The sequence below is a fragment of the Ochlerotatus camptorhynchus genome, unplaced genomic scaffold, assembly GCF_037179485.1.
Source record: "Ochlerotatus camptorhynchus isolate MF236.1 unplaced genomic scaffold, CSIRO-AGI_Acam_v1.1 ptg000232l, whole genome shotgun sequence".
Taxonomy (NCBI): domain Eukaryota; kingdom Metazoa; phylum Arthropoda; class Insecta; order Diptera; family Culicidae; genus Ochlerotatus; species Ochlerotatus camptorhynchus.
The window spans coordinates 548,601-558,245 of NW_027040722.1; the positions used below are offsets into that span (position 1 = coordinate 548,601).

At 41.2% G+C, this 9,645-nt stretch overlaps 1 long non-coding RNA gene across 1 annotated transcript in view; it reads right to left on the reverse strand.

Annotated features, from left to right (window-relative positions):
• Nucleotides 1-8,618, reverse strand: part of LOC135704239 (uncharacterized) — a 456,675-nt gene extending 448,057 nt beyond the window's left edge. Inside the window, exon 1 of the long non-coding RNA XR_010517782.1 lies at nucleotides 7,249-8,618. This is a non-coding gene — a long non-coding RNA (uncharacterized LOC135704239). The remainder of the gene's footprint in view (nucleotides 1-7,248) is intronic.
• Between the last annotated feature and the right edge of the window lie 1,027 nt (nucleotides 8,619-9,645).

Genomic DNA, 9,645 nt, shown 5'->3' on the forward strand with positions numbered 1-9,645 from the left:
CAACAATGGAGTGAAGAGGATGTGGAATTTGTGGAGATCGAACAATTGGTCCTTTCAAGACCACACATATTTTTCAGAAAGAGTTATTGAGACTGTTTTCGGTCCCGTTCAAATAATATGAAACGCGACAAATGTTTTTTATTATATAACAACCCCCCCTCCACATGGCAAAAAGTTAAGAAATATATCGACAGTGAGCATTCATAAGGGCGTATACGCGATGATCGATTCTCTTCATCGATTTTCTCTTTTGTTAATAACTCGCCAGATTTAACGTTTGTCGGTGCGTTTGCTGTTGCTTTTGATGGCCAATGCAACCTGTTACAACTCTACATTGAATAAATTCTACAAAATTGTTTCGCTTAGCTGTAGCAATGCAAAGAGAAAATCGATGAAGAGAATCGATCATCGCGTATAGGCCCTTATGCATGCTCACTGTCGATATTTCTGAATACTTGTGAGTTCGCGTTTGGCTTTCAACGTTAGCAGTTAAGCTCGTGTCGTGCTCTGTGTGTGCATTTTGTCTTCCCTTTGTTTGTGCGTGCTGGCGTTCCGCCTCTCGGACGAATGTTGTCATCGTCGTGTTTGTGCGTTGAGGTTGTGTTTCAGAAATGCAATCGAAGTGTGCCGTGGTCGCTATTAGACGCGTGGGTTTTCGGTCGCTGAAGTTTTTGTTCGCTGGAGTCGCAAGTTGATTCGGCCGGTGACGAGCTGGCGTCACGAGTGATTGGTGGTGGAAAGCGGATACAGTCCTTTTTCTCTGCTGAGATCCCTCTAGTTGGAGCAGCTAGAGTGTATTTCGTGGTTGATGGGGTTTGCGCTGCTGTGTGACAACCGAAAGGCGAGAGTGTTGTTTTTAACACCCGTTGAAGAAGTAGCGGCAGCATATCTATTGGAGTTCTTCGAAATCATCGTGATGTCATGGATTCCTTTGCAACATATCGGGTGAGATCTTTCCTTTATTTTTCTCGTAATTCCATTTTATTGTTAGTCATTAGTTAGTTATACATCACACTTTACAGTTTACATTTACATCCTTACATTATTAGTAATTAGAGATCAAAATAAATATTTGCTTAATATAACCTTGAAATTTCAGTGTTACATCCACTTGATATTGTGAGCTGAGGAAACATAGAGCTGCTTCGTATTATATGTAAAATAATTATTACTTTCATTGCAGAATATCAACTATTTTATCTATATAAAATTACATTAATTATTTCATATTTAATGTTCTGATATATTTCATTTCTCCAATACATATATTTGCATTATATAAATAAATACTGAGTTGGGAGGGAGCATCACGGTATCATTTGACCTGGAACTGGACGATGGAGTGGTATGACAACCGGAGTCTAGGAGGGAATAAACACTATCATTTTCTTTATCCTACCGATTCGATTGTGGTGGTGTGAATCCTACTTCAACAGTTTCAGTGAGATTGACGCGCCCTTCTTTACAAACCATCCTGTAGGAAGCTTAATAAGTATTGCGAATGGTGTTATTCGATTTGTTGGATCGTACCGTTGGAAGAAGATTCTTAAATTCCCGTGGATTTCGTGTAAGTGTCTCTGCTTACGGGTCCGCACCTCCGTTTTTGGCCCTTCATACATCGATATTGTGAATTCAGACCGGTAGCTCAAATTGATCTTGCTATTAAGTGGAGCTGCATACAAGACAAGATCTTTGAAAGGATGGTGGCTACCTTACATACATACATGTATATTTCTGAATACTTGTAGTTCTAGTTCCTCATTATGTGATTAAGAAGCGGATAATTTCCTATGTTAAGCTATCCAATTAACATTTAGAATTATGATCCTGCTTGGATGGACGAATTTTTGATTGCTTGAACATGGACCAAACCAACAAGCCTGCTTAATAATAATCCAACTAATAATGTGCCAAAGCCCTGTATTAGTCGTATGTCAGCTTTATATAACAAAATCAATCCAAATTAGTGGGCTTATTGGTTACCTCCCAAATAACAATTTTGGTTTTATGAGGGTACTGTAGACCATGATTTAGACTTGTAAAATGCTTTAAAACCTCAATAAAACTTACAATGTTACATGGGCTGGGATGTGCAATACATGCTTGTGAACTATTTCCCACCGGAGGTATCCCACTGTGATCAAGCGTTTGGTTAAACGTGTTATCCATAACAAATGTTCAACGGAGATGAGATGGGCATTGAAGTGTGTACGGAGAATATATTTTATAACGGATGATTAAAGACAAGTGTTTAATATGCGGAAATATCCCTAACGGAAAGTCCAGAAACAGTCAGAAAAATAACTAATAAGGGTGAGGAAATTGACATGTCAAGGAGAGGAAATGGAGTAAAATAAGGCAATAAGTTACTTCTACTGTGTTATCAATCAATATCAAGAAAAATGCACGAGAAATTCACTAAACACCTCAACGTAGTCTACGTCAACCATGCGGTCGTGGCTTGTACACAACCCCACAAATTTTGTTTTTATTTATTTTTTAAAGCTTTGAATACAAATATCTCAAAATGCTAGTTTTTCATGACGCCAAAGTGTTTAGCAGACTTCACGAGAAAAAATAATATATGTTTCGTTGAGGATACATTGAATTTCAAAGATCACAGGTTTTTTAAAAATTATCCATTACACCAAAACACTTCGATATAGAATGTTGGTATATTCTTGAGAGATGTTCAAAATTGTCAAATCTGAAAGTATGGCTAAGATCTGATCCTTCTATATTTAAGTACCACTAAATGCTGAGATCTGATTTGCTTTCTACACTGTTGCCACCATGCCATGATTTTATGCGGTAGTACACTTTTTCATTATTTTGAAAAGTACACCAATCAAATAAAAAAAAATCCCGTCCATTTTTTACTCGCTTTACTACCAGTCTCCAGAGAGTTAAAAATTCAAATTTGAGAGCGAAAATTCTCTCTCACGAGCTCAATCTATCAACCTGCCATGTATTTTGATAACTCTCGATTTGTGATTTCCCTCTCACAGACTTCAAACTAGAGTACCTGTCACTGGAAAAGTTATTTATGCATTTAGATTCACATCCAAAGTCCCTTCCTTTTTGCATACTCGACATAAAAAAAAACATTCTAAGCCCTGCCTCGAAAAAATATCGCCATTTTATGAATGGGCTGGGGCATAGAAAGTAATTGTTGCGAAGGAATGAATTTGGGTTGCTTAAATAAAACAGCAAAAAAGGATATCGTCCATTTAATTCCACTTAATGCTGATATCCATGACGGAAACGTATTTCGACTGCAATATGTGCAGTCTTCAACAGTGTCATTCCCACTAAAGACTTATCAGTGGTAAAATTACGTTTCTGTTGATTATGATTATACACTGAATTAACATTTCAATTGATTAGCCTACATGGCTCTTCATCTTTGTTTAATTGCATATTCTAATTAAATGTTTGCGTTTTTAATCTAGTTTACAGAACACCCCTTGCGGGGTTGTGTTTCGTTTTAATTGAATAATTTGATAACCTACCTAACTACGAGTATAACTTAACCTAACGTGCTAGATCACGTATGATCTGATGATCTTATCTCAGACAGGTGTCTCTGAACCTTTCTAAGCAGACCGTTCTTCGCTCTTCAAGAGACTGAAGACCAGACCGGCGCCGGACCTTAGCATTTCGCGTCCGGGAAAGACTGTTTAGGATCATCCTAAGGTTGTTATTCTGGATCCTTTGGAGTTTAAGGTGATGGCATTTGACGCAACTCCCCCAGATTGGCATACCGTACTCAACTTTGGGAAAGATGATTTGCTTGTAGACCGCAAGCTTACTTTTTCAGGGACAGGGTAGACTTCCTGTTGATAAGTGGATACAATGATCTTATCAAGATGTTGCGCTTGGTTTTCGTTTAGTCAACCCTTGAAATGCAACCCACTGTCAAGAGTCAGTCCAAGGTAGACTACCTCTTTGAACCATTCCACCACTTTGCTGTTTAGGCAGATTTTGATATTCTCCGACGGAACAAGTCTGGGAGATTTTGAGTGTGGAACAATTATGACCTGGGTCTTCGCCACGTTGAAACGGATCTTCCAGCTGTTCAAATACTCAGACAGGACATCCGAGCCTATCTGGAGTTTGGTAGTCAGAATTCCGATGACCCTACCCCTGTAAACGATGGATGTGTCGTCTGCGAACAGAGACAACGATCCACCATCAGGGCGAGCTGGAATACTGTAAGTGAATAGATTGAACAGGATGGGCCCAAGGATACTTCCTTGGGGCACACCTACACCGATGTTAAAGGCATCCGATGGGATGCCATTCGGAGAAACCTGGAACACCCTGTCCGACAGATATTTTGTATGATATTCACGAGGAAGATCGGAAGACCGCATCGATGCAACTTGTACACCAGGCCATCATGCCTGACATTGTAAAACGCGTTTTCAACGTCTAACAATGCCATAGCAGATGTTTTAGAAACAGCCTTGTTCCGTCTAAGAATGTTTGTTACTTGGGTCAGTTGGTGGACGTTGCAGGTGTTAGAAGCCGGCTGTAAACTGCCCTTTCGAACAGCTGGGAGAAGGCTGATGGGTTGGTAACTTGAAGGAGAGGAAGGATCCTTCCCAGGTTTCCGGATGGGTATGACTTTACCTGACTTCCATCCCGAGGGAAAGTAGCCAATTTGGTGGCACTGATTGAAAATCAGTGCTAAATGGTTGAAGAATCTGGAACTCAAATTTTTCAGTTCCAGATTGAGGATGTTGTCAAAACCTGGGACCTTCATTTTTTTTTTGGATGATTTGATCTAGGCCAACAGTTCGTCAACTGTGATCTTGAAATCCTTAGGAAAGATGTTGGGAATCTGATGGAGGTAAGCTGCATTTTCAGTAACCGCAGCCTCGTGCGGACTTATACGGTTATGTCCGAGATTATGGGGGCTGATGAAGTGTTAACCTATCACTGCAGTCTTCTCTACAGGGGTTATCAGATGAACCACTGAATCGTCAGAACGATTCAGCTGTATATCAGTGGTGGGCCTAGGCTTGTTTTTGAGAATTTTGGTAAGTTTTCAGAGCGCCTTAGCACAATCTGCGAGAGAGTGGATCTTACTAGCAAATTCGTTATTTCTGAGATCCACCATCCTGGTTTGGAAAATTTTGGTAAGGCGATTGCAATTGATCTTTTGGATAGCCTTCGTATAGTGTTGCGGAGTCTTATAAGGTCTGTGGTATATCTGTCAAGGTTCAGAGTAGTCCTGACCTGTCTGGATACTGGCACGTGTTGATTCCTGGCTCGGGATATCGCCTCTACGATGGGACGCAGACACTGGTCAACGTCTTCGGACGATTCCGGTTGGAATTATATTCCCATTACAACCTTCTCGATATAACCCTAGAAATTATCCATAGAAAGCTCTTTAATTCATCCTGCAATTCCTATACATTTCTTAACAATTCTCGATGTATTTACAAGGAATTTACCCACAGAATTCTCCTGAAAATATCTCTTTTCAGTATTCGCTACATTGTATTCTTAAAACATTCCAATGGAAAAAATTTTGGAATCCCCTCTATATTCTGCTCAGAATTCTTTTGGAGTGGTTCCGCAAATTCCTTGAAATTGTCCTCAGAATTCCATGGGAACTCTTTTATGAGTTCCCCAAAGATGATTACAGGAACAACCTTCTCCATAGCATTCCTATGAAATTTATCTCAACAATTCGTTGGAAATTTCGAATAAAATTTCCTCTAAATTTCTTTGAAATACTTCTAAGAGTGCTCTTCGAATTATCCTCAGAATTTTCATTGAATTCTTTAGACATTCGCTTTCTTCACTTGGAATTCTACTTAAAGTACCCAGCGTTCGGGAAAGTATCATCAAATCTCATTCATTGCATATTCACGCACTCACATTCACAACGCCGAAAGATCATTACAGCTTTAAATTGACAAAAACCACTTCAAAAAAAGTGACCATTAAAATTTTCCTCTGAATTCCCTTGAAATTATTGCTCGAGATACTTGGACATTCTCATCATATTTATTCAGAACAGTTCATACGCTTTGGAACTTTCGCAAGGCCCTTGATTTATTCGAAATCTGAGTTCTTGGAATTCATCGAATTGATCATAGTTTGAATATATATCGTTCTTGATTCTTGAAATTTTCTCCAAGTTTGATTTTATTAATTTCTAATCTGTAGAAATAAGCCATGCTCCAGAATCACGAAAAAAAAACACAATTAAAGCTTAAGAATTCTTGTTGCCGGTCGAATGCCAGACGAATCTAGAACCGCACTACCGTTCATACTGGCGACAATGCTCTGATGAGAGAAACTTCACCCCAAGCTCCTCCCCTGATCCTATTCTTCGACAATGTACCCCCGAACATCGGTTAAGTGAAGGTATTCGGCCCAACTTCAAGACATAGAAATAAGTGAACATTGTAACAAGGCAAACAATGAACAATGAACTATCGGCTCCGCAAAGCGAACGCAATTGAGCCTTCCAAATATACGAATATAATAAAAAAAAATAATTAAGAAGCTACTCCAGTCCAGAATCCGTTAATCCAGTCCATAATTATTATGTTCAAACAGTGACCTCCCTCACTCTTTAAACATAGTAGTTCTGGAGTTAGAGTAAGATAGTGGAAATGGATGTAATGTCGACCTAAATGCCCCTAATGTGGGCCCATACATAAATTCTGTAATCGACTAAATTTTAAATAGCGACAAAAAATATCCATTAGTACCGTTGATAAAATTGATAAATAGCAGATTTTTAGCGATGGGCCCAATATTAGATCCATAGGCCAACATGAGTGCCATTTCCCTTAGGTATTATAAAATATTTTAAAATTTCTCCCTATGGCATACTTAATTCTAAAAACTTGGTCGATATAAGATTTAGAAAGTTTCCTGAGAATTCCTGGGTTTTACAGGTAATACAAAATTCCCTAATGATTTCAAGTTTTTCCAGGTAGTATAAACCGAGCATGCGTTTAGAGGGTGTGCAAAAAATAATTACAGTATTCAATACGTCATTGTGGGAATGCTCTCATATGGTTGCTGGCTGGGGACTTTATCCCCCTTCAACGCTACCGTAAAAACAGCCTTGTCACCAACTTTTGGTTGAAGAGTGCCAATCACGCGACCAGCTGAGTACAGACAGAGCTGAACGTTGTTTGAATGACTCCTTCATAATACATTTAAGAAATAATAGTGACTTCATGTAATCCTAGAACTGGTTAGAATCGATCTCACCTTTCAAATCCAGCGACAAATTGGTCACTTTTGCTTCATTCCCTCCCACTCGGGAAACGCACTGACCAGGCAGTGTAGTAGGCAGCCAGGCCGGTTCAATCCGGTCTGCCGGCTTCTCCTCCGTTCTGTTTATCAGACGAAAACGTCGTCGTCGACTTCAGCGGCCACTTTCTGCTCGTCACACACTCACACAAGCCAGCAGCGTGGCGAACCTGAGCACTGGGGCTGGTGGCGAAACCGGTTTTTCAAAACTTGACGTTGTTGCTGCACACTGACTGGAGACTGGTTGTTCGATGTTGCTCCTCTACTGCGCTTTGCGGATTATTACTCAGCGCTCATAGGCTGCCGAAATGCAACCGCGACGGAATCGAAAGTGGCAAGCGGGGGTGCGCCACAGCAGATTGAAAATAACTCACCAAACAACTCAACAACTTCACTGCATTCAATTTGTGGTGCACTCTATCGGCTCATGGATTTTTCTTCTTTCTCTTCTCGTCTCTTCTTAGTTGAAACAATCGAAAATCACCAAATCGAATCACAAAAGCGAAGGCGAAATTTCCACATCGGCGGTAACAATTTCCAAATCACCCTCGCGCGGTGATGATGAAACGGCCCAGACACCGACAGACCCACAAAATCACAAACACTTTAATTATTATTATTTTTCATATATTATTTTCTTCGAGTTCTTCACAGTTGAATCAGCAGACAGCTCGGGCCGAAAAACCAAACCAAACTCAACACTCGAACTCCCACGTAAACATAGGAACTGTCGCGCACGCGAATGTTGTCACATGAACCGCTGCTAGAACGTGACTTCAATGCTCTTCGGATCTAGTTAGCTGGACCGCCCAAAAACCTTGAGGCCATTAAATGACTACTAGATTATTTAGCCTCAACCGACGAGCAGTCAACAGTTCAGCACTCGAAACTTTTTAATGGCAACAACTCTCTTCCGTCCTTATCAGAGTGCCGGTACACGAAGGACTGCAAAAAAAAACAGGTCCAACCGGACTGGACCGGACCGGATCTCCTTCGCCAGTCACTTTTTTTTTTTTCGTTGAAAGTTTCCTTTTTTCTCCGCCTCTTGAGTTGCAATTATTTATTTACAACTTACTACTGCTGCACGACGTCGCCGTCACGTCCCAAAGAGCACCACGCAGTTAGCATCCGGAGATCCTCCTCGGAAGGGTGACCCTGAATTCTTCAGTACTTCACAAGACTGGACGTGCCTCCAGAGATCCGGTATCACTTGACTCGCGTGAAAGGACACGTACGGATGAAGAAAAACACGCACGCACGGAAAATATCGCGAATGATTCTCGTTTGAACGTCAACACGGACCGACCGTCAAAAATGCCGGAATACGACTGCCGTCACCAGTTGGACTCAACAGCATGCACGGACCCAGAGCAGCATGCAATCGACTACATTTTCTGTGAATGGACCCGACGGTGGGTGAGAGTAAAAAGAGGGAAAATCTCGACGAAAATCGACTCGGTTGCCAGTTGGAGTCACATTCACCTTAAAAACATAGCGTACCATGGCTTGCAGTTTGAGTGGCATTCAACGTGCACTAGCAACACTGGAAACCCTTCGGTGGGTGACGGACGAATGCCCCGCGAGAGCATAAACTATGCTTGGCATTTGCAGCAGCAGCAGTAAACATATGATTCAACATCGAGCATAGCTCGCTCGAAAGTCGACGAAACTCTCACTCACGTGTGCCGCCGACGGTTGGCTCTCGCTCTCTTTCCCGTTACATTTTCTCCGGCTTGCTCGCAGCAAGCTGCTCGATTCGAGCAGCTTGTTTTGTTTTTGTTATGATTTTCTTTTGCGCTTACATTCGCCCGGCGGTTAAGGTGGGTGGGTGGTTTGATTTGATGGGGTTTCGCTGGTGGGTGGAACGAGACAGTCTCGCACTCGCAGTCTCACATGATGATTTCGCCCAAGCCAGGTGGGTTGGTTAGCATAGGTATTCGGGAGACAGAGCAAAAGAGCGTTTGTGATGAGGATGATGATGATGATGATGATGAGGTGTCATAAAAATGAATACGCTGCCATGCCGCTGTTTACAAGAAGGTGAAGATTTGACGACATTGCCAGAGTGTTGTTCACCTGGTAGGTCGTGCTTGATTGTGAAGCGTTCCTTATTCAAGTAACAGAAGCCGGGATAGAAAAGGGAAAAGACACTCTTCACTTGCTGTTCTGAAGTAGACCCACATGGAATATAGAAAGGTACACTCCGGGGTGTGATTCAGGAAATGGAATGCGACCTTGTTGGGTCGTTTTCAATTATTTCGACTGCAGCGTCCTGGAGGAGTGACGGTTGTCATTTTCGTTGATATGATGAATCACATTTTTCTATTCTGATGGAATACTTTGTTCATGTGTAAC